The sequence below is a fragment of the Tachypleus tridentatus genome, chromosome 13 (genome assembly GCF_004210375.1).
Source record: "Tachypleus tridentatus isolate NWPU-2018 chromosome 13, ASM421037v1, whole genome shotgun sequence".
Taxonomy (NCBI): Eukaryota; Metazoa; Arthropoda; class Merostomata; order Xiphosura; family Limulidae; genus Tachypleus; species Tachypleus tridentatus.
This window is the reverse complement of record NC_134837.1, coordinates 371,009-398,839: the sequence shown is the minus strand read 5'-3', so window position 1 is coordinate 398,839 and position 27,831 is coordinate 371,009. Positions and strand designations below refer to the sequence as shown.

Genomic DNA, 27,831 nt, shown 5'->3' with positions numbered 1-27,831 from the left:
ATGAAAAAGGAAGTGTTTATTTCCTAGGAGAATAAAGATTATTACTTCAAATTAGTGCTTGTCGTGAGGTTTGGTATCTAGGAAGATTTGTTTTGAAGAACTGGACAAATAAGTTACCTTCAACTTGGACGTAAAGACGTCATCACAGACTACCGAGTTTTATGTGTTAATTCTTTTATTAAAAGTCATTGTAATATTATCTCCACTAAAGTGTTACTTCAGAGACAATTTCCTGTAATTTTATTCCTAAAACTTACTAGGAACGTTCTCCAGTCATCTCTCTTTCTTTATAGTTTGGTCTGTTACCAGTCAACCCTCTCCTCACAGTAGGTCCCTCGTATGCGGACGGATCGTAAACTATGTAATGAAACATCAACAATAAGACCCACCCACATAATACTGTTTGGAATAACCATAAGATATATATTAATGTCACTTAATCTGCGAATGAAAACTAACTTTAGGCTCAAATTATGCTAACACATAAATATTAATATAAATAAGTTAACGTCTTATTCAATATTGACAGTTTGATATCACATACTGCTATCTTCGTTCAAAACACAACCTTTCAGTTAGTTATAGAACTCTTTTCTCCTCTCTTTAGAAAAGTCCACAGTATTACACATTACTTGGTTTCAGTTTTTTGTTTTTTTTTACAAAAGATAAAAAACAATATTACAAATTACTTGGTTTTATATTCTGGATTTTAAAGAAAAAATCATACTATTATACAATACAATGTGCTATTCTTAACATTTCGAATTTTGTTTTGCTGTTTTTACATTTTAACGTAATTGACTTACGATGTGTAAGTCGCAACACCCTTTACGTATAATACACACTTACAAAGGAGGTTTTCCCTTGAAACTTTTTTTCAAAATAAAATTTAAACAAGAATAGAACAGACAATCAGTTGAGATTATGAAACTATTTAGGAAATTAACCAATTTCTCTTTATTCGCCTTCGCTTCTCTTTGTTCACAAACATCACTCGGGGGTTAAACTCCTAGAATGACCATATATAGTTATTCGTTATTTAGCCACGTGTACGTTTCCCCCTCTTTTTGATACACCGCTTATGATATACTTATGAAACGAACGGAACATTAATTGAGAATGGTGTACGCCCGGATCATGTTTTCTTCGAGTTAAATCCTGGAAGATTTTATCATGGTTGAAGTAAAAGGCTACATTTTATATCCGGGGAACGAAATCGTGAAAAAAGAAATCATTAAAGAATGGGAACCATGAATGGTATCTTGAGAGACGCCACAATAGGCTCAGCTTTCAAATATTCTTTGGAAAAAAAATTCTTAGTTATAGCAGGAAAAGACTTATCTGTCTTCTACTTTGTGAGCAAAAAGGATTTTACTTCCAGCACATCTGTGAACAAAGATCAAAAGTGGAAGACGTTTTGTACAGCGTCACATTATTGTATTGTGGAATCCTTTCCTAATTCTTACAGAGAGAGTTAGGTTTCATTACGGTAATGGTTTTTTCTAACATATAGCTGTTGATACACATAACACACTCACTTAGTTGAGCTATTCAACGTACACTCAATGTGAGAACTCTGTTTAGGGTACAGGGGAATTCTGCGCTAGCCGTCCATAATTAAGCAGTGTAAGACTAGAGATAGTCATCACCACCCACCGCCAACTCTTGGGTTATTCTTTTACAAACGAGTAGTGGTTTGACCGTCACATTATAACGCCCCCACGGCTGAAAGGGCGAGCATGATTGGTGCGACGGGGATGCGAACCCGCGACTCTCAGGTTACGAGTCGCACGCCTTAACCCACCTACCATGCCGGGCCTGCTCGTTTTGAAGGTTTTCAATTAGTACTTTTATACCAAAGACTATTTCCAACATAAACCTTACTAGTTAGAAATTTGAGTCCTATTAAAATAATCTGTATTAGTATGGAATTGTGAAAGCTGGTTGAAAAAAAAAACAATGAAAACTTTTTATAAATTGACCAGAAATTTCTGATACAGTAATCGAAGGTAATACCATGTCTGAATAAGAAAGATACATTCATTTAGACACAAAGGTCAGTCAAGGTATGTTAATATTGGTTTAACAATTACAGGATTGATTTCAACCTTTTGTCACCTTAAAAGAATGAAATCAGAAGTCACACACTCACACTTCTTTGGCAGCACCTGTTGTTTTTATTAATCACAGATGTTTTCGGTTAGATATAAAAGTTTGTCAACAAACCACAGTAACTAAGAAAGTGATATTCGGTAGAAATCAACATTAGCCTTAGGATCGCAACCCAATTATTTGGAATAGACCTATACTTAACAGAACTAACCAGATTCTATAAAATATATGGTAGTAGATTTTCCTCTCTAAAACAATGTTATCTATTTTTACAGTAACGCCATAGAATTTAAATTAACTGTTTCTCGTCATCAACCCCATACAGCGTATCAGACATCATTATTTATGATAATTACTTAAGCTGATATTACACGACGCTAAACGCTTTTTAATTGGAATAATTTTATAAAATTTTGCAAATTTCTGCTTAAAAATTGGTAATGAATAATAGCCATCCACCCATGTGATTCTTTTGAAAACTTGAACTAGAAACTGCTGGTTTAAATTGTTTGGCCTAACCAATTCTTATATAGCTGCACATGCTTTTACCCTATATTTTAGTGTTCTCAATCAGCTGCCTTTGATCCAAAGGAAACAAAATTAATAATGATTTACTATTACACTTACATAAAACCATATTAAAAATTTAGGTCGACAGCTCACGTGATTTCGTGAGCAAAAATTTGTCAAATTTCAGCGTTTTAGTTGAATAAATTTGCACACGTGGCTTATATTTACGCCAAATGAGACTCATAATTGTAGGTTGTATGTATGTGTTTTCTTATAGCAAAGCCACATCGGGCTAGCTACTGAGCCCACCGAGGGGAATCGTACCCCTGATTTTAGCGTTGTAAATCCGCAGACTTACCGCTTGTAGGTTGTAAATGTCTCTAAGTGTACGAAATATGAGAAAGAAACATAAAAGTTAAGTATGTTTTCTACCAAATAAACTTTTTGTTCTTTTGGTGCGAAGGAAAAAATAGGAAAATTCATTTCAAGTTTGAGAGTTTATGTCTGATGTATTTCTTAATCGATTATCTAATGCAAATATAGGATAGTCTGGAATATCACAAAGTGAAATACAGAAGATGAAAAAATTGGTAAAATATCACTCTTATTAATAACGCACGGTGCACCCTTCAGTAGGGGCCGCATGACATATAAACACGTCCCTTCAAGAAGGAGGGTTTTCACATTCTATTCGTGATCACGAGAAACTTTAAATCTATTCTTGACCAATTAAACCATAAAGCCATAACAACCAGTTTCGATGTAATCTCCTATTCACAGAAGTCCAAACTACCGAACCCTGCAGGATAGCTTTAAAACTTTATATCCAAGACCCCAACCCACTGATACATACCCACAGCAACCAATTAGCAACCCTTATAGAATTCATTACCAAAACTAACTATGTTCAATGACCAAAACTACCTACATATGAATGGCCTAAGTATGGAGAATCCCGTGTCACCAGTTCTAGCCAACATTTTTATGACACAGATTGAATCTCAAGTGATCAATCCAACATTACACCCACCACTATACTGGTGCAGATATGTTGATGATACAATTACTGGATTCACTTCTACAAAACACACACTTAGCTTTCCAACCTTGTCAACTCGATACACCCCAACATTAAGTTCACCTGTGAACATGAGAAAACTAACCAAATAGCATTTCTTAACCTCAAAATCACGAGAACTGACACACAATTCAAAACGGAAATCCACAGAAAAATCACCCATAGTGGACTATACATTCCCTGGGACTCAGCACATGAAAAAAAACAAAAACTCAACATATTAAGAAACCAAATAAACACAGGCACAAAACTATGCTTGTGTTTGTGTTGTTTTTTTTTATTTCGTGCAAAGCTACTTGAGGGCTATCTGCGCTAGCCATCCCTAATTTAGCAGTCTAAGACTAGAGGGATGGCAGCTAGTCATCACCACCCACCGCCAACTCTTGGACTACTCTTTTACAAAAGAATAGTGGGATTGACCGTAACTTTATAATGCCCCCCACGGCTGAAAGGGCGAGCATGTTTGGTGCGACCGGGATTCGAACCCGCGACCCTCGAATTACGAGTCGAACGCCTTAACACGCTTGGCCATGCCGGGCCCCGCCGTTTGTGCAACAATTAACTTCGTCCACGTAGGAAGAAGCCTTTCAATCACATGTGTAAATGTGTAACAGTTTAAGGCATGTGTAAGATTTCACCGCGTAAGTGTGCAACAATTTAATGTGTGTGTAATAATTCACAGTATGAGTGTGTGTAGCAATTCACCGTGTAATTGCGTAACAATTTTATGTATATAACATTTTTTTTCTTTCTTACTAAACACAAAGATACAACACGGGTTATCTGTATTTTGTCCACTGCGGACATCGTCAGACTGGCTACTGAGACACTTGAAACAAGACAATAGTGGCACCAGTATTAGGTGACACAGTACGAAATCCACGATTACTTTTAAAAAGCACATAACATGACACTCTGTACAACAGAACAAACAGGAAGGTTTATTTCTGTACCGATTACAAGGTACTTGTAGTGCTCCTCAGCACACTATGGAGGCTTTAAGGTAGAATACAGCCTCCTAGCGGGTTTATGTTAATTTAGTTTCGAGAATAGTCCAGGAACGTGTTTATCTACAACAACATTCGCCATTAAATGTTCGATTGATAAATATATACCAGCCAAGTTCAGCTATTTCGTGTTAGAATAACTTTAACTTCATTTTAACGTACAAATACATAATCGGTATTGTGCGCAACATTTTAACATCTAACTTAACTGATATATCACATATATATTATAGTTAAATTCTACAAAATAGAAAGGCATTACACATATACTGTAATAAAACACACATATTTGTATATACAGTTACATTGATGTTTTAGTTGGTTTTTTATTTAACAAACACACAATATTTTGGACAACCCCAACTGCATACTAATAATTCATCTTAATAACAGTGACTGAAAGCTCAAGGATTTTGGACTGGAAGCCACCTGTAATTATTTAATCTATTATGTAATTCTGCGAACGAGTCTGTTGATATTATTACCATTAGGCCTATGTTTGGTTATATTCTCGGATAAGTCCTAACGTCGCTGATCAGACCTGTCTTAAGCCACAAACATTAACCCAAATTCCTTCTCTCATCCATTAATGTACGTTTAATAAACTTCTACCAAACACTCAGCTACACAATGGGCTATCTGTGCTCTGTCCATTATGGGTATCGAAACCTAGTTTCTAGCTATGTGAGTCCGCAGACATACCTCCGCGCCACAAAGGAACTCTCAGTAACAGGAATGAAAGTGAACGTACATAGAACTTGTATCTATAGACAGTGTATGTTTTGTTGGCGTCTCTGTGTAGCTTGACTGGCCAGCAGGCGACATTAGAATGTCGTGGATAATTATTTTAACTTATGTGAGTTCTTAATATTGTCAGCATTTCAAATCAATAGCTCACGTGGCCCCAAAACGTGAAGTGCGATTATTCGGTCAATGAATCACAACCCATAAATCTATGTAGGTCACGCCCAGCCCTTAGTTTATACAAACAAGCATTTAAAAACATACAAATCTTAAAATACATGTTTAGCTGTTGGACGACATAACCATCTGATACTAAGCTACAGAACTGATTAGTGAATAGACTTTTAACAGTAAATGTGTCGAGAATTATCTCTCAAAACGATTTTCTGTTATGTTATTTGAATTAATCACTTAATCTAACAAGCATTTAAAAATAATAATATTTTCCATTGTCACTGAGAACGCTTGTGTTTTGTTTTTGTTTTCTACAACCCTCTGGGTTTAGGTTTCGTTATCGTAGTATGTTTTTTAGGGTTACAACTTTACCTCAGTGCTTACAACAATGAGGTTTGACTCTTATGTCGCCAAATAACCATTTTTCTCACAACCAGTCATAAATAATTAAACGTGATAGTTCAGCGCTGAATAAGTTATTAACGCACCAACTAGTTAACATTTAGGGCATTCAACTCGTAATCTGAGGGTCACGGGTTCGAATCCCTGTCACACCAACAATGTTTGCCTTTCCAGCCGTGGGTATATTATAATATTACGGTCAATCCTACTACTCGTTGGTAAAAGAGTAGCCCAAGAGTTGGCGGTAGGTGGTGATGACTAGTTGCCTTCCCTTTAGTCTTACACTGCTAAATTAGGGACGGCTAGCGCAGATAGTCCTCGTGTAGCTTTGCACGAAATTTAAAACAAATAAAACGTTTGCTGTATCACCAACTTTATATGTTTAAAGTACGACCAGTTGTTGGGTTTATTTACTATATCATCAATCTCAACAGAATCGTAATGTTCATATTATTGCTCATTTCTAGTTTGTTGTTGTTATTTTCTGTTAAATACAAAGCAACAGAATGAATTATCTGCGCTGTGCATAATACCGGTATCGAAATTCGGGCTTTAGCGTTATAAGTTCAAAGATTTACCGCTGTGCCACTTGGAGGGGGCATTCTTTTAAAAACCTTGTTAATAAACAAAGACAGTTCAAATGCCAATTATTCATCATCTCCATTTATTGTAATATAAACAAGACCAAATTACTATGGTAAAAATTCAAAAGTATTGCTAAGCAATAATTGCTCAAATAATAACATTACTACACACACACACAAATTCGAACTTTTTCCAACGCCTATAATTTTAGAAGAAGAAGGGTTGAATCTGAGTTACATAAAACAAAACGCTAACATTTCTACTCGCGAATCTTTGACCACCTCTCTCTTCCATGTCTAAATAAATAGGGGAAAATGTTTAATTTAACACAAAGTAAGGATCATTGCTTATTAGGGGCCTGGCATGGCCAGGTGGGTTAAGGCGTTCGACTCGTAAGTTGAGGGGCGCGGGTTCGAATCCACGTCGCACCAAACACGCTTGCCCTTTCCACCGTGGGGAAGTTATAATTGTACGGTCAATCCCACTATTCGTTGGTAAAAGAGTAGCGGTGGGTGGTGATGACTAGCTGCCTCTCTCTAGTCTCACACTACTAAATTAGGGACGGCTAGCGTAGATAGCCCTCGAGTAGCTTTGTGCGAAATTCAAAACAAACAAACAAATTGCTTATTAGTAGCATGGCTATCAAAAATATCGAAAATGAAATAAATGCGACAGTAATAAGTACACAAATAAGTAAAGTTGGATATATTTTAAAATATTGTCGGTCCCTATTATTAAGTACTAATATTTCACAAATTCAGATTAACTACACGGGTCACAAGGCCAACAAAAGTAGGTATTTAAAATCTTTCCAACTGGTATCTCTTTATTTCTTTGTGTACTTTTTATTACAACATTTATTTTATTTTGGATACTTCTTATAGCAGTTCTACGAATAACCAACGACCCCTATTTTCTGTTAAAAAATTATTTATCTTCCTATTTATTTGTTCATTTTTATATGTCCTTGGAATGGACACAACATCCATAAACTTTCAGTATAGCCATACCCTTGGTAACATTCAGTTTTACAAGAATTAAAACCACACATTTATAAAATGTAACCCTTATTTTGACCTACAGATAAGTGTGTAAAGTTATCAAAGTAGGGAACAAATGTTATACATTTGTGGTTTTCATTCTTGTGTCATTACTTTTGTAACATGATCCTTGCTTCATTTTAATAATAATATATTTACTACTCTTGTTTGTTTACCTGTATGTTATATCTGTATAAAGTATATCCTTTACTTTTAGAAACTGTCGCGTGTCTATCCATTGATATGCAGCGTCATCTGTTGGGTTGACAAGTATGTGCATTATATGTTTACCATTCATTTAAAAAAACTGTATATATTTATCAGAATATCAAAAGTAGATACCCACAAACAAGTCAAGTAGGCTGGGGAAATACTGTAGCAATAGTCCGAGCCGTCTAGGAGTTAGCCCCGCTGACGTGATCAGGGAAACAGTAGACGAAAATTTTCTATTTTAGAAATTTTTGAGCTGTTATATCGGAAATTTTAGCGACCTTTTATCATATTTTTAATATATGTGCGCATACTGTGTCGTAACCAACACTTTGAATGGTGTGTTTTTTGCTTAGGTATTCAATACGGTGGTTTTTAAGCGCATGAGTTATGTGGAAACCTTGTCAAACCCTACTATTAAGTACTACCGTACTTAATAATATCGATACTAATTACATAGGCAGATACATTAACTTAATCGCCGAAATAAAACCCAATATTAATTCTTTTGTAAATCAAATCATTTTAATCATAATTCTAAAACACACTTAAATGACTTAATAGAGATGGGTAATACATGTAATCTATTCCTGAACGCAAACGTATCCCAATAAGCAGACGAAAGCGCCATCTGGAGCTTTGCTCACGATCCATTACTTCCTACTGACAAAGCCCAACTATCACTCAAAATAAATGACTGTCTGATGTTAAAAATGACGAGTTAACCTGATTCTCAAACAAAACACAAAACCGTCGTTCTATTCTGAAACGTAACACAAGCCACCGTTTTTTATAAAAGCTGTAAAAATCACCAAATGAAATTCCATCTATTCACCTCTCGGTTTTTGTAATGCAGTTAAATTTTGGTTCCACATTTCGAATTTTTGTATCACGCGACTCCCTCGTGTTCATGAAATAAAAAAAATATGTTTTTACAATCCTGGTATCCATCCTTCCTTGACTAACATTTTACACAATACCAATCGTACAGTATGACCGCATGATCACTTACAGAATATGACAAAATTATTTTATAAAGTTACAATAATATATTCGTTCCCTCTTACATACTTCCTAGTTATACCACAATCAGTAACCTTCCCTCTTATACCCTTCCTAATTATATCACAACCAATACTCTTCCCTTTTACACCCTTCCTAGTTATATCACAGCCAATACCCTTCTCTTTTACACCCTTCCTAGTTATATCACAGCCAATACCCTTCTCTTTTACACCCTTCCTAGTTATATCACAGCTAATACCCTTCTCTTTTACACCCTTCCTAGTTATATCACAGCCAATATCCGTCTCTTTTACACCATTCCTAGTTATATCACAGCCAATACCCGTCTCTTTTACACCATTCCTAGTTATATCACAGCTAATACCCTTCTCTTTTACACCCTTCCTAATTATATCACAGCCAATACCCTTCTCTCTTACACCCTTCCTGGTTATATCACAGCTAATGCCCTTCTCTTTTACACCGTTCCTGGTTATATCACAGTAATACCCTTCTCTTTTACACCCTTCCTAGTTATATCACAACTAATACCCTTCTCTTTTACACCCTTCCTAGTTATATCACAGCCAATACCCTTCTCTTTTACACCCTTCCTAGTTATATCACAACCAATACTCTTCTCACACGATTCCTAGTTATATCACAGCTAATACCCGTCTCTTTTACACCATTCCTAGTTATATCACAGCAATACCCTTCTCTTTTACACCCTTCCTAATTATATCACAACCAATACCCTTCTCTTTTACACCATTCCTAGTTATATCACACCCAATACCCTTCTCTTTTACACCATTCCTAGTTATATCACAGCCAATACCTTCTCTCTTACACCCTTCCTAGTAATATCACACCCAATACCCTTCCCCCTTACACCCTTCCTAGTTAGATCACAACTAATAGTGATTTTGCTCGTTAAGTCCCTCCTACGTAAGTTAATTCTGAGCAGCAGCACCCAGTCATAAACTACTGACTGCAACTACACTCAGCACCCAGAGAAAATAAACACCCCCTACCATGTAATTCATTAAATTTAGTCTACACGCACACAAACAAACGATAACGTTTACGTATATGTCAACATCAGTCCTTCTCTGGGTTACTTCAACAACAACAAAATAAATTAATATTATTCTATTTTTAGTTGGTTTGTAATGAAGCATAAAGCTACACAATGCGCTGTCTGTGCTCTGCCCATCACGGGTATCTAAACCCGGATTATAGTGTTGTAAGTCTGGGGGGCATCCTACCTTTGATCACCCTCACAAATTAGAGCTTTACAGGATCCTGTCAGGTTCATCAACTACCGGATGATGAAGGATTTCAAAACGTTCCTTTCGTATCAGCATCAGTTTCACGATCATCATTTGGTCACGTAACGAGAAGCAGATAAAGAGAGATCACATGCTATGAACTTTCGTTCAACAATTATCACCTTATGAACTTAGGCTAAACCAGCATCAATCAGTTTCTTCACAACAATGTTTTGTACGAAATTCGAATGAGTAGAGACGTTGCTAACAAGGTGTGGGTGGAATCATGGAAAGACACCCCAAATGTTTATTATTAACTATGCTAAACAGGGGATATTTTAGGTGTATATTCCTGCCAATGTCTGTTGAGTCATTTCAGCAACTGAAGAGTAGCATGTGAAGTTTAACATATCATCACATCTGGTAGTTCCATTAACCTATTGGTCTGTAGTCTGTATGTCTCGTGTCGGTCGTTCTATATTAGTTCTAGTTCTTTCTTTGCTAGATGGTCAATTCTCAAGGTGAGAATAAAAATCAAAACAATTAATATCTAAAAAGTATTGAAAGTCTTATCTTCCTACTCGACGAAAGTGTCACCATGTCGCTCATGATCTTGCTTTTCCTTTATGGGTTCCGTCAAATCCGCCCAGTTCGTAACCACGAAGTGTCGATTTGACGACATAGTAACCTTAATAAAAAAATTAAAAAATAAATATAAATTATGCTTTATACGTTCGAAAATAACTACAGATTATGACACACTTGTTTAGTCAAAATAGTTTCATTTTACTAACATTATATATATAGATATATTTATTATTTTTATTGTTTTAACCTTTTATCTGTACCTAGCTAACATTACTGAAGTTGTAATAAGGTGGTTATGTGCATTCATGTTACAAATATGTTCTTAAACTTATTTTTCATAAAACATGAGAGTCCCCTGCAGTACAGCAGTAAGTCTTCAAATTTACAACGCTAAAATCAGGGGTTTGACTGTCCTCAGTGGACACAGCAGATAACCCGATGTGACTTTGCTATAAGAAAAACACACACACGCACTTAAGACATAGAACAGTAAATAAATAATTATAAAAAACAATTATATCTTCTAGTAACAAACTTTGTACTTTGGTGCTTTCCGTGGGTCGTTAAACCTTGTCAAAATTCGCACACGGAGGATGTGAAAAAAAAAAAACCTTTTTAAAATGTTATTTATATAAACATCTTGAAATAGCCAAAACTCATAAACTATACTCTTCAAAAAAAGAAACGCAAAAGGCAAAATTTGAGACATATTGTTAACAAGTTTATTCCGGGTAATTCTGTATGGCATGTGTGAAACTTTGCACATTCACTGCTGAACATCCAAAGTCTGCAAAGGCGAAGTGCACGCTCACTAGTTGAAGTTTAACGTCACTCAACGTCAATAACGAGTATGTCCCCCGTGAGCAGCAATAACTGCTTGGCATCTCCTGCCCATGGAAGCGATGAGATGACGAATCACATCCTGTGGAATGGCTGTCCACTCAGCCTGCAAAGCTGCTGCAAGCTGAGGTAGAGTCTGCGGTTGAGGTTGTCGCCGTCGAAGACGTCGGTCCAACTCGTCCCAAAGATGTTCGATGGGGTTTAAATATGGTGATCTGGCCAGGGAAGAACGTTGATGTTGTGGTGTCTCAAGAAGACAGTGGTGAGTCGGGCTGTGTGAGGACGGGCGTTGTCATGTTGAAAAACGTCGTTGACGTTTACAATAATGGGTTGCAAATGGGGCCTAAGATTCTCGTCGACGGTTGCGTACGGTCTGATCGGAAATCCTACGCAGCCCTGGTAAGGTTGAGGCAGTAGACGTCGCAGTGGTGGTCCTATCCCGAAGGTGACGTAACCGAATGTAGCGATCTTGTGTGGGCGTGGTCACACGAGGTCTGCTAGATCGTGAACGGTCACAAGTTGATCCATGCTGTTGGTGACGATTCCATAGCCTTATGATGGTGCTTGGGTGAACATTCACAGCTCTGGCAACATCTGATCGAGATTCGCCTGCTTCCAAGCGACCAATGGCGTTGTAGCGTTGTGCTTCAGTCAGTCTTGGCGTAACTGTATTGCATGTCGGTTGCTTAACACTGAGCTATGGAAACTCAGTGTTAAAACTCGATGTTTTCCTCCGTTTTCAAAGTGCACAACTTTTATTGTCATTTTGGTCTGACAATCAGTGCTTTAACACGTGTAACATCACATACTCTGAGCTTGTAACGTTATTACACATATTTCTTTAAAATAACAAAAATATCCCTTTTGTGTTTCTTGTTTTGAAAAGTATATTATATCAACATCATACAACTCCTTTATAGTTTACCAAACTTAGTAACGAAGCTGTATTTGTAAGTAAGTAAGTGTACTCAAGCATGTCTTTCAAAAATGAGAAGATGGGAACAGGGCCACTGCATTTGATTCGGTTCAAAACAATAACTCAGTAAATACACCTCATGTCCAAAAGTATATGGGTTCAGATATTTCACCCACATCCATTGCTAACAGGTGCATAAAATCAAGCATACAACCATGCAATCTCCATAGACAAACATTAACAGTAGAATGGGTCAGCTCAGTGACTTTCAACTCAGCGCCCGACCTCACTAATGCTCTTGTAGCTGAATAGGAGCAAATCCAAGCAGCCATGTTCCAAAATATAGTGAAAACCTTCCCAGAAGAGTGAAGGATGTTACAGCAGCAAAGGGGGACCAACTTCATATTAATGCCCATGGTTTTGGAATGAGATGGTCAACAAGCATATATGGATGTGATGGTCGGGTGTCCACATACTTTTGGCCAGGTAGTGTAGAATAGGTACGAGATTCTCCAGCTAATGTCGGTAATTTGACTTCTTAATTTACAAGAAACTATAGACATCACAAAATATAATTTTAAACAGTCTTGTATTGACTCACAAAATATTCAGATTATATTTTAATATTTACTTATATATATAGGCATAAATTTTACTCTCAACGCACACAGCCCACTGCTGGAAAATAACGGGTTGAACAAAGCATCCGTAACAAATGACACCAGTGATTTTCATCCAGTGTCACCGCTAGAGGGCCGTGAAAAGTTTTAATATTAAACGAGAGTTTTCAACAATGTTGTAAAACAGCAAAAGTATAATTTAAACTACACATCCCCTCGTAAAATGCTGACCATAAATTCATGTCCTGCACATGAATGCTATCATAGCAAAAACAATGTTATTATACATGTCGTAGTACACCTTTAACTTTCTGCGTTGGACTGAGTGATATTTCATGAAGTTTAGGGTGCGTCCATGTTACTATAAAAACACTGTTATATAATGCAGTGATATTTTATCTCTGGTAAAGAAACTGCGACGCTGAACACTATTTTGTCGTAGTTTGACAATCCTGAGGTCCAAGGCAAACTCTGATACTGGACGAAATATCTTCTGAGACGTAATCTATTAACGAACGAAAGGATTTATAAGACGACTTCCGATACTGCCTCTTTGAAATGAGATTTGGTACTGACGAAAGGTCTCCTTAACAAAGGTAAAATGTGTTTTTTGTTACTACACAAAAGGCTATCCGAGCTTCATCTATAATGAATATTCACACTTAAACTTACCGCTTACTGACTTAGATCTGTAACTAGCTGCAGTTTTTAAGCAATCTACATGACACGCTAAATATTTAAAATTAAATTCAAATTGTTGTATAAAAGTGAATTATATTTTATGAAAAATAAAGAAGAACATTTTGAAAACGTTAGTAGATGTAATGATGGCTAATGTCAGCCCTTCAAAAACAATGCAAACAAGAAAGTAGGGATAGCACTCGCATATCCTTACATGATAGCAAGGCAAAGATTAACATACGTCAAGATATTATAACTATTCAGTAAAAGCTAACTTAATTTATATTATTTTTCTCTGTCCATTGGCGTTGTGTGCCTCATCTATTACGTTATAATAATACGATTGTTATTCATACTATCTAATTTACATTGTTTTGAAGAATTAACATTAACCACCATACATTTAAATTCTTTTTTGTAAAGCTTGTTTTTAATCGTTTGCTTGTCGTTTGTTATTGTTTTATTAATGCAGTGTTTCAATAAACATAGGAAGATTGTATTTATAACCAAGTTCTATAGACTATGACGTTCCAACGGTAATATCTAGTGTTTATCTATTACAGACTGGTATTTCCCATATAACTCAAGTAAGGAAACACCAGATGTGTGTAAGAACGCTAACTTCAAGGGGTAATTATAACATCGTTTGCACTAGAATTATGATTTTGTTGAAAAACTACTATTAGTTACAAGTAACACTTATAAAAACGAATAGTCCGTTTTAAACTATGTCACCTCAGTGAAATTAGTTAACACCATTGTTTAAATTTTTTATTTGTCATGTAATTAAAAAGACGAACAACAAATTCAAATTTTTTGTTATCATATTTACAGAACTTGTGACTCGGTCATTACACAGATATTGTTATACAAGAAACACTGTATAGTAATGTAAAGTTATGATGACATCTTAAAGAGATATTTAAAATACCATTTTCATAAACAATCCGAGCCATCCCTACATAGGCAGTGCTATCATCTGCCTCACAAAATATTACAATAAAATATTTTCCTATTAAGGAACCATATTTCAATATAATATCGTTAATGAACCATACCTCAATATAATATTGATAACAAACCATACCTCAATATAATATTCTCAACGAACCGTACATCAATATAATATTGTTAATGAACCGCACTTCAATATAATATTGTTAATGAACCGCACTTCAATATAATATTGTTAACGAACCGTACTTCAATATAATATTGTTAATGAACCGTACTTCAATATAATATTTTTAACGAACCGCACTTCAATATAATATTGTTAACGAACCGCACTTCAATATAATATTGTTAACGAACCGTACTTCAATATAATATTGTTAACGAACCGTACTTCAATATAATATTGTTAACAAACCATACCTCAATATAATATTCTCAACGAACCGTACATCAATATAATATTGTTAATGAACCGCACTTCAATATAATATTGTTAACGAACCGTACTTCAATATAATATTGTTAACGAACCGTACTTCAATATAATATTGTTAACAAACCATACCTCAATATAATATTCTCAACGAACCGTACATCAATATAATATTGTTAATGAACCGCACTTCAATATAATATTGTTAACGAACCGTACTTCAATATAATATTGTTAACAAACCATACCTCAATATAATATTCTCAACGAACCGTACATCAATATAATATTGTTAATGAACCGCACTTCAATATAATATTGTTAATGAACCGTACTTCAATATAATATTGTTAACGAACCGTACTTCAATATAATATTGTTAACAAACCATACCTCAATATAATATTCTCAACGAACCGTACATCAATATAATATTGTTAATGAACCGCACTTCAATATAATATTGTTAACAAACCATACCTCAATATAATATTCTCAACGAACCGTACATCAATATAATATTGTTAATGAACCGTACTTCAATATAGTATTGTTAACGAGCCATACCTCAATATAATATTGTTAACAAACCATACCTCAATATAATATTCTCAACGAACCGTACATCAATATAATATTGTTAATGAGCCGTACATCAATATAATATTGTTAATGAGCCGTACATCAATATTATATTGTTAATGAGCCGTACATCAATATATTATTGTTAACGAAACGTACCTCAATATAACATTGTTAGTGAACCATAGTACCTCAATATAACACTGTTAATAAATCATACCTAATATAATACTCTTCATAAACCATACCTCAATATAATATTGTTAACGAACCATATCTCAATATAATATTGTTAACAAACCATACCTCAATATAATATTCTCAACGAACCGTACATCAATATAATATTGTTAATGAGCCGTACATCAATATAATATTGTTAATGAGCCGTACATCAATATATTATTGTTAATGAAACGTACCTCAATATAACATTGTTAGTGAACCATAGTACCTCAATATAACACTGTTAATAAATCATACCTAATATAATACTCTTCATAAACCATACCTCAATATAATATTGTTAACGAACCATATCTCAATATAATATTGTTAATAAACCATATTTCAATATAATATTGTTAATAAACCATAGATCAATATAATATTCTTAACCAAACGCAATGCAACATAATATTGCTAACAAACTGCATTTCAGTATAATGTTGTTTATGAACCATACTTCAATACAATATTTTATATGAATGAATCATACCGCAGTACAATATTTCTACAGTTCACGAGCCATACCTCAATACAAAATTTTATATGAATGAATCATACCGCAGTACAATATTTCTACAGTTCATGAGCCATACCTCAATACAAAATTTTATATGAATGAATCATACCGCAGTACAATATTTCTACAGTTCATGAGCCATACCTCAATACAAAATTTCTGTTATTAACGAACCATACGTTAATAGAATATTTTTATGTTAATGAACCTTCCCCTAGTCAACTTATACCTCTAAAAACTGGGTATCGATACCCGTGGTGGGCAGAGCTCAGATAGCCCAATGTGGAGCTTTCTGCTTAACTCCAATGAAAGAAATATATTAATGAACTGACCTCCTCTAATATTTCCTCTATTAACTGACCATAATACACAAAGTTCAGTACAAGAACTATCCCTTCAAATCGAATTTTTATAAATAGTATTTCACGTACAGGATCAAATAAGATAATTATAGTGTTATATTGATAAGGTCAAGCAATATAATTATAATGTTCTATAGATAAGATAAACCAAGATAAAAAGAGTGTTCTATTGATAAGGTCAACCAAGATAATTGTAATGTTCTATAGATAAGATCAACCAAGATAAAAAGAGTGTTCTATTGATCAGGTCAACCAAGATAATTGTAATGTTCTATAGATAAGATAAACCAAGATAAAAAGAGTGTTCTATTGATAAGGTCAACCAAGATAATTGTAATGTTATATAATCAAAGTCTATAACATAAAACGTATTGTATTTCACTGCAAGGTTCTAGGGATAAAAGCATCATTTTAAAATGTTAATGTGTGTAATCAAAGATATTAACAAGATAAGAATAAAACAAAACAGAATATATTATTAAAAGCATACATGCACATAAATACAAGTCCGATTAACCAAATTATCTTAACACTAACACGAAATGTGGACCAATACCAGTTGGCTAAACAAACCTTCCTAACACAAAGACGAAGTGTAAACCAATACCGTCCTCTTGAGAAAAACATAGTGATACTAACACAAAGAGCGAACCAACAGAATCATCATAAAAAAACCATAGTGACATTAACACAAAGTGTAAACCAATACAATACTGATAAAAAATAATAACATTCACACAAAGTGTAAACCAATACAATACTCATAAAAAATAATAACATTCACACAAAGTGTATACCAATACAATCCTCATAGACAAACCATAATAACATTAGCACAACGTGTAAACCAATACCATACACATAAACAAACCATATTAATATTAACACAACGTGTAAACCAATACCATACACATAAACAAACCATATTAATATTAAAACAACGTGTAAACCAATACCATACACATAAACAAACCATATTAATATTAACACAACGTGTAAACCAATACCATACACATAAACAAACCATATTAATATTAACACAACGTGTAAACCAATACCATACACATAAACAAACCATATTAATGTTAACACAACGTGTAAACCAATACCATACACATAAACAAACCATATTAATATTAACACAACGTGTAACCAATACCATACACATAAAAAAACTATAATAACATTAACACAACGTGCAAACCAATACCATACACATAAACCATATTAATATTAACACAAAGTACAAACTAATACCATCCTTATAAACAAATATAATAGCATTAACACAAAGTGTAAAAAAAATGCAATCCTCGTAAACAAACCATAATAACGTTAACGCATAGTGTAAAAAATACAATCCTCATAAACAAACCATAGTAACATTAATACAAAGTGTAAACCAATACCATCCGCATAAAAAACCCATATTAACATTATCGCAAACTTTAAACCAATACCATCCTCATAAACAAACCATAATAACATTAATATAAAGTGAAATCCAATACCATCCTCATAAACAATTAATAATAAGATTAACAAAAATTGTAAACCAATACAATCCTGATAAACAAACCATAATAACATTAACAGAAAGTGTAAACCAATACTATCATTATTAACTAACCATAATAACATTAACAGAAAGTGTAAACCAATACTATCATTATCAACAAACCATAATAACATTAACAGAAAGTGTAAACCAATACTATCATTATTAACAAACCATAATAACATTAACAGAAAGTGTAAACCAATACTATCATTATCAACAAACCATAATAACATTAACAGAAAGTGTAAACCAATACTATCATTATTAACAAACCATAATATCATTAACAGAAAGTGTAAACCAATACTATCATTATTAACAAACCATAATAACATTAACAGAAAGTGTAAACCAATACTATCATTATTAACAAACCATAATAACATTAACAGAAAGTGTAAACCAATACTATCATTATCAACAAACCATAATAACATTAACAGAAAGTGTAAACCAATACTATCATTATCAACAAACCATAATAACATTAACAGAAAGTGTAAACCAATACTATCATTATTAACAAACCATAATAACATTAACAGAAAGTGTAAACTAATACTATCATTATTAACAAACCATAATAACATTAACAGAAAGTGTAAACCAATACTATCATTATTAACAAACCATAATAACATTAACAGAAAGTGTAAACCAATACTATCATTATTAACAAACCATAATAACATTAACAGAAAGTGTAAACCAATACTATCATTATTAACAAACCATAATAACATTAACAGAAAGTGTAAACCAATACTATCATTATTAACAAACCATAATAACATTAACAGAAAGTGTAAACCAATACTATCATTATCAACAAACCATAATAACATTAACAGAAAGTGTAAATCAATACTATCATTATTAACAAACCATAATAACATTAACAGAAAGTGTAAGCCAATACTATCATTATTAACAAACCATAATAACATTAACAGAAAGTATAAACCAATTCTATCATTATTAACAAACCATAATAACATTAACAGAAAGTGTAAACCAATACTATCATTATTAACAAACCATAATAACATTAACAGAAAGTGTAAACCAATACTATCATTATTAACAAACCATAATAACATTAACAGAAAGTGTAAACCAATACTATCATTATTAACAAACCATAATAACATTAACAGAAAGTATAAACCAATACTATCATTATTAACAAACCATAATAACATTAACAGAAAGTGTAAACCAATACTATCATTATTAACAAAACATAATAACATTAACAGAAAGTGTAAACCAATACTATCATTATTAACAAACCATAATAACATTAACAGAAAGTGTAAACCAATACTATCATTATTAACAAACCATAATAACATTAACAGAAAGTGTAAACTAATACTATCATTATTAACAAACCATTATACCATTAACAGAAAGTGTAAACCAATACTATCATTATTAACAAACCATAATAACATTAACAGAAAGTGTAAACCAATACTATCATTATTAACAAACCATAATAACATTAACAGAAAGTGTAAACCAATACTATCATTATCAACAAACCATAATAACATTAACAGAAAGTGTAAACCAATACTATCATTATTAACAAACCATAATAACATTAACAGAAAGTGTAAACCAATACTATCATTATCAACAAACCATAATAACATTAACAGAAAGTGTAAACCAATACTATCATTATTAACAAACCATAATAACATTAACAGAAAGTGTAAACCAATACTATCATTATTAACAAACCATAATAACATTAACAGAAAGTGTAAGCCAATACTATCATTATTAACAAACCATAATAACATTAACAGAAAGTGTAAACCAATACTATCATTATTAACAAACCATAATAACATTAACAGAAAGTGTAAACCAATACTATCATTATTAACAAACTATAATAACATTAACAGAAAGTGTAAACCAATACTATCATTATTAACAAACCATAATAACATTAACTCAATGTGTAAACCAATACTATCATTATCAACAAACCATAATAACATTAACAGAAAGTGTAAGCCAATACTATCATTATTAACAAACCATAATAACATTAACAGAAAGTGTAAACCAATACTATCATTATCAACAAACCATAATAACATTAACAGAAAGTGTAAACCAATACTATCATTATCAACAAACCATAATAACATTAACAGAAAGTGTAAACCAATACTATCATTATCAACAAACCATAATAACATTAACAGAAAGTGTAAACCAATACTATCATTATCAACAAACCATAATAACATTAACAGAAAGTGTAAACCAATACTATCATTATCAACAAACCATAATAACATTAACAGAAAGTGTAAACCAATACTATCATTATCAACAAACCATAATAACATTAACAGAAAGTGTAAACCAATACTATCATTATTAACAAACCATAATAACATTAACAGAAAGTGTAAACCAATACTATCATTATCAACAAACCATAATAACATTAACAGAAAGTGTAAACCAATACTATCATTATTAACAAACCATAATAACATTAACAGAAAGTGTAAACCAATACTATCATTATCAACAAACCATAATAACATTAACAGAAAGTGTAAACCAATACTATCATTATTAACAAACCATAATAACATTAACAGAAAGTGTAAACCAATACTATCATTATTAACAAACCATAATAACATTAACAGAAAGTGTAAACCAATACTATCATTATCAACAAACCATAATAACATTAACAGAAAGTGTAAACCAATACTATCATTATTAACAAACCATAATAACATTAACAGAAAGTGTAAACCAATACTATCATTATCAACAAACCATAATAACATTAACAGAAAGTGTAAACCAATACTATCATTATTAACAAACCATAATAACATTAACAGAAAGTGTAAACCAATACTATCATTATTAACAAACCATAATAACATTAACAGAAAGTGTAAACCAATACTATCATTATTAACAAACCATAATAACATTAACAGAAAGTGTAAACCAATACTATCATTATTAACAAACCATAATAACATTAACAGAAAGTGTAAACCAATACTATCATTATTAACAAACCATAATAACATTAACAGAAAGTGTAAACCAATACTATCATTATTAACAAACCATAATAACATTAACAGAAAGTGTAAACAAAACTATCTATTATCAATTAACAAACCATAATAACATTAACAGAAAGTGTAAACCAATACTATCATTATTAACAAACCATAATAACATTAACAGAAAGTGTAAACCAATACTATCATTATCAACAAACCATAATAACATTAACAGAAAGTGTAAACCAATACTATCATTATCAACAAACCATAATAACATTAACAGAAAGTGTAAACCAATACTATCATTATTAACAAACCATAATAACATTAACAGAAAGTGTAAACCAATACTATCATTATTAACAAACCATAATAACATTAACAGAAAGTGTAAACCAATACTATCATTATCAACAAACCATAATAACATTAACAGAAAGTGTAAACCAATACTATCATTATTAACAAACCATAATAACATTAACAGAAAGTGTAAACCAATACTATCATTATCAACAAACCATAATAACATTAACAGAAAGTGTAAACCAATACTATCATTATTAACAAACCATAATAACATTAACAGAAAGTGTAAACTAATACTATCATTATTAACAAACCATAATAACATTAACAGAAAGTGTAAACCAATACTATCATTATTAACAAACCATAATAACATTAACAGAAAGTGTAAACCAATACTATCATTATTAACAAACCATAATAACATTAACAGAAAGTGTAAACCAATACTATCATTATTAACAAACCATAATAACATTAACAGAAAGTGTAAACCAATACTATCATTATTAACAAACCATAATAACATTAACAGAAAGTGTAAACCAAAACTATCATTATCAACAAACCATAATAACATTAACAGAAAGTGTAAACCAATACTATCATTATTAACAAACCATAATAACATTAACAGAATGTGTAAACCAATACTATCATTATCAACAAACCATAATAACATTAACAGAAAGTGTAAATCAATACTATCATTATTAACAAACCATAATAACATTAACAGAAAGTGTAAGCCAATACTATCATTATTAACAAACCATAATAACATTAACAGAAAGTATAAACCATTTCTATCATTATTAACAAACCATAATAACATTAACAGAAAGTGTAAACCAATACTATCATTATTAACAAACCATAATAACATTAACAGAAAGTGTAAACCAATACTATCATTATTAACAAACCATAATAACATTAACAGAAAGTGTAAACCAATACTATCATTATTAACAAACCATAATAACATTAACAGAAAGTGTAAACCAATACTATCATTATTAACAAACCATAATAACATTAACAGAAAGTGTAAACCAATACTATCATTATTAACAAACCATAATAACATTAACAGAAAGTATAAACCAATACTATCATTATTAACAAACCATAATAACATTAACAGAAAGTGTAAACCAATACTATCATTATCAACAAACCATAATAACATTAACAGAAAGTGTAAACCAATACTATCATTATTAACAAACCATAATAACATTAACAGAAAGTGTAAACCAATACTATCATTATTAACAAACCATAATAACATTAACAGAAAGTGTAAACCAATACTATCATTATTAACAAACCATAATAACATTAACAGAAAGTGTAAACCAATACTATCATTATTAACAAACCATAATAACATTAACAGAAAGTGTAAACCAATACTATCATTATCAACAAACCATAATAACATTAACAGAAAGTGTAAACCAATACTATCATTATCAACAAACCATAATAACATTAACAGAAAGTGTAAACCAATACTATCATTATTAACAAACCATAATAACATTAACAGAAAGTGTAAGCCAATACTATCATTATTAACAAACCATAATAACATTAACAGAAAGTGTAAACCAATACTATCATTATTAACTAACCATAATAACATTAACAGAAAGTGTAAACCAATACTATCATTATCAACAAACCATAATAACATTAACAGAAAGTGTAAACCAATACTATCATTATCAACAAACCATAATAACATTAACAGAAAGTGTAAACCAATACTATCATTATCACCAAACCATAATAACATTAACAGAAAGTGTAAACCAATACTATCATTATCAACAAACCATAATAACATTAACAGAAAGTGTAAACCAATACTATCATTATCAACAAACCATAATAAGATTAACAGAAAGTGTAAACCAATACTATCATTATCAACAAACCATAATAACATTAACAGAAAGTGTAAACCAATACTATCATTATTAACTAACCATAATAACATTAACAGAAAGTGTAAACCAATACTATCATTATTAACTAACCATAATAACATTAACAGAAAGTGTAAACCAATACTATCATTATCAACAAGCCATAATAACATTAACAGAAAGTGTAAACCAATACTATCATTATTAACAAACCATAATAACATTAACAGAAAGTGTAAACCAATACTATCATTATCAACAAACCATAATAACATTAACAGAAAGTGTAAAACCAATACTATCATTATTAACAAACCATAATAACATTAACAGAAAGTGTAAACCAATACTATCATTATTAACAAACCATAATAACATTAACAGAAAGTGTAAACCAATACTATCATTATTAACAAACCATAATAACATTAACAGAAAGTGTAAACCAATACTATCATTATCAACAAACCATAATAACATTAACAGAAAGTGTAAACCAATACTATCATTATTAACAAACCATAATAACATTAACAGAAAGTGTAAACCAATACTATCATTATCAACAAACCATAATAACATTAACAGAAAGTGTAAATCAATACTATCATTATTAACAAACCATAATAACATTAACAGAAAGTGTAAACCAATACTATCATTATTAACAAACCATAATAACATTAACAGAAAGTGTAAACCAATACTATCATTATTAACAAACCATAATAACATTAACAGAAAGTGTAAACCAATACTATCATTATTAACAAACCATAATAACATTAACAGAAAGTGTAAACCAATACTATCATTATTAACAAACCATAATAACATTAACTCAATGTGTAAACCAATACTATCATTATCAACTAACCATAATAACATTAACTCAATGTGTAAACCAATACTATCATTATCAACTAACCATAATAACATTAACTCAATGTGTAAACCAATACTATCATTATTAACAAACCATAATAACATTAACAGAGAGTGTAAACCAATACTATCATTATCAAGAAACCATAATAACATTAACAGAAAGTGTAAACCAATACTATCATTATCAATAAACCATAATAACATTAACAGAAAGTGTAAACCAATACTATCATTATTAACAAAACATAATAACATTAACAGAAAGTGTAAACCAATACTATCATTATTAACAAACCATAATAACATTAACAGAAAGTGTAAACCAATACTATCATTATCAACAAACCATAATAACATTAACAGAAAGTATAAACCAATACTATCATTATTAACAAACCATAATAACATTAACAGAAAGTGTACACCAATACTATCATTATCAACAAACCATAATAACATTAACAGAAAGTGTAAACCAATACTATCATTATCAACAAACCATAATAACATTAACAGAAAGTGTAAACCAATACTATCATTATTAACAAACCATAATAACATTAACAGAAAGTGTAAACCAATACTATCATTATTAACAAACCAAAATAACATTAACAGAAAGTGTAAACCCATACTATCATTATTAACAAACCATAATAACATTAACAGAAAGTGTAAACCAATACTATCATAATCAACAAACCATAATAACATTAACAGAAAGTGTAAACCAATACTATCATTATCAACAAACCATAATAACATTAACAGAAAGTGTAAACCAATACTATCATTATTAACAAACCATAATAACATTAACAGAAAGTGTAAACCAATACTATCATTATCAACAAACCATAATAACATTAACAGAAAGTGTAAACCAATACTATCATTATTAACAAACCATAATAACATTAACAGAAAGTGTAAACCAATACTATCATTATCAACAAACCATAATAACATTAACAGAAAGTGTAAACCAATACTATCATTATTAACAAACCATAATAACATTAACAGAAAGTGTAAACCAATACTATCATTATTAACAAACCATAATAACATTAACAGAAAGTGTAAACCAATACTATCATTATCAACAAACCATAATAACATTAACAGAAAGTATAAACCAATACTATCATTATTAACAAACTATAATAACATTAACAGAAAGTGTAAACCAATACTATCATTATCAACAAACCATAATAACATTAACAGAAAGTGTAAACCAATACTACCATTATTAACAAACCATAATAACATTAACAGAAAGTGTAAACCAATACTATCATTATCAACAAACCATAATAACATTAACAGAAAGTGTAAACCAATACTATCATTATTAACAAACCATAATAACATTAACAGAAAGTGTAAACCAATACTATCATTATTAACAAACCATAATAACATTAACAGAAAGTGTAAACCAATACTATCATTATTAACAAACCATAATAACATTAACAGAAAGTGTAAACCAATACTATCATTATTAACAAACCATAATAACATTAACAGAAAGTGTAAACCAATACTATCATTATCAACAAACCATAATAACATTAACAGAAAGTGTAAACCAATACTATCATTATCAACAAACCATAATAACATTAACAGAAAGTGTAAACCAATACTATCATTATTAACAAACCATAATAACATTAACAGAAAGTGTAAACCAATACTATCATTATCAAGAAACCATAATAACATTAACAGAAAGTGTAAACCAATACCATCCTCATAAACAATCCATAGTAACATTAACAGAAAGTGTAAATCAATACTATCATTATTAACAAACCATAATAACATTAACAGAAAGTGTAAATCAATACTATCATTATTAACAAACCATAATAACATTAACAGAAAGTGTAAACCAATACTATCATTATTAACAAACCATAATAACATTAACAGAAAGTATAAACCAATACTATCATTATTAACAAACCATAATAACATTAACAGAAAGTGTAAACCAATACTATCATTATTAACAAACCATAATAACATTAACAGAAAGTGTAAACCAATACTATCATTATCAACAAACCATAATAACATTAACAGAAAGTGTAAACCAATACAATCATTATTAACTAACCATAATAACATTAACAGAAAGTGTAAACCAATACTATCATTATCAACAAACCATAGTAACATTAACACAAATTATAAACCAATACAATCCTCATAAACAAATCATGACATGATTAACACATAGTGTAAACCAATACCGTTATCATATACCAACCATATTGACATAAACACAAAATATAAACCAGTACAAAACCATCCTCATAAACAAACTCCACTAAAAGTAATACAAATTTTGTATCATTAACATCCTGTTCGACGAAATCTTCGAGCATTTAAGGAAGTTTAAATTAATACCAGCCCATAAACAAATCCCTACACAGTAAAGCTAATGAAAAGTTTAATCCAGAATCAGCCTGATAAACAATCCTTCCTAATGATAACCCTAAATATGAACCAATATCAGCGTATGTAAACCTGTGTGTGTATTTTTTGTTATGGCAAAGTCACGCCGGGCTATCTGTTGTATGGTAAACAAACGATCCTAACACAACGAGAAAATGTAAACCAATACCAGCCTGGTAAGCATGCCAAATGAAGCTAAGACAAAGTGTAAACCAATACCAGCTCTTAAAAGAAACTTCCCTTATCTTAATACAAAATATAAACCAATACCAATCTGGTAAACAAACCCACCGAACGCGAAAACGAAGTTGGATCATAGACAAGTGTCGGTAAATGTGATATTTTTAGGTATATAAAGACAGTGTTACATCTTGATAATAAAAAGCTGTGCTCTTCACAGGTATCAAAACTCGGTTCTTAGCGTTATAAGTGTGCAAATCTACCACTAGAGCGCTATCCTGTGTTTAAGTTCAAGTTTAACAAAGATAAACCAAAAGCATAGGACAGAATAAAGACAAAAATAAAATAACATATTTCTAAGGGCAAAAATTTCTAACACTCACTTCTACACTATTTCTTTGTTTACTGCTTCGATAAATTGTCATTTGTAGCCCATGTGATATGTGGCTCTTATTAACATCATCATTAACGAACCGGAGAGTGGGATATGTCACGTGCCGCTGAAGAGCTCGTAAAAGACGACTCGCCCCAAGCAGGCAATAACAAAG

At 31.4% G+C, this 27,831-nt stretch overlaps 1 long non-coding RNA gene across 1 annotated transcript; it reads right to left on the bottom strand.

Annotated features, from left to right (window-relative positions):
* On the bottom strand, positions 1 to 27,831 carry LOC143241007 (uncharacterized). Its single transcript, XR_013022138.1, has 3 exons — positions 27,667 to 27,831; positions 10,723 to 10,829; positions 1 to 357 (listed from the first exon to the last, which is right to left on the bottom strand). It is a non-coding gene; the product is annotated as an uncharacterized LOC143241007 (long non-coding RNA).